This window comes from Nannospalax galili, unplaced genomic scaffold (genome assembly GCF_000622305.1).
Source record: "Nannospalax galili isolate Female #2095 unplaced genomic scaffold, S.galili_v1.0 scaffold1045, whole genome shotgun sequence".
Lineage (NCBI taxonomy): Eukaryota > Metazoa > Chordata > Mammalia > Rodentia > Spalacidae > Nannospalax > Nannospalax galili.
The window spans coordinates 148,026-148,400 of record NW_008353343.1 but is presented as its reverse complement, the minus strand read 5'-3'; positions in this window follow the sequence as shown (position 1 = coordinate 148,400).

The following is a 375-nucleotide window of genomic DNA, read 5'->3' as shown; positions in this document are numbered from 1 at the left end:
CAGTGGAACTCTGTTGGAATAAAGTTTTATTCTTATGAATATGTGAGAAGGTGTTTAGATTACTTCTTCTGTAATGAGAATACTCCTGCAACATATTTTATTAAAAATATAAGTGAAATTGTGAATGGCTTGTTTCTGACTTCTGAATTGTGATCCTGTTTATGTAATGACAGAATCCTGCTCATGCCTACAGCAAAGAATGCCATATATGTAATATTTAAATTTTTAAAATTTCTCATGCTGCATAAAGAGGATTCCTTTGTAAAGAAAGGGTCATTTTCTTTTAAATCACTAAACATCTCAAATTAAGGCTTAGTGAGACAGTGCATTTGTGGACTTGTTCCTGAGCTCAATCCCAGGACCAAAAGAATATAT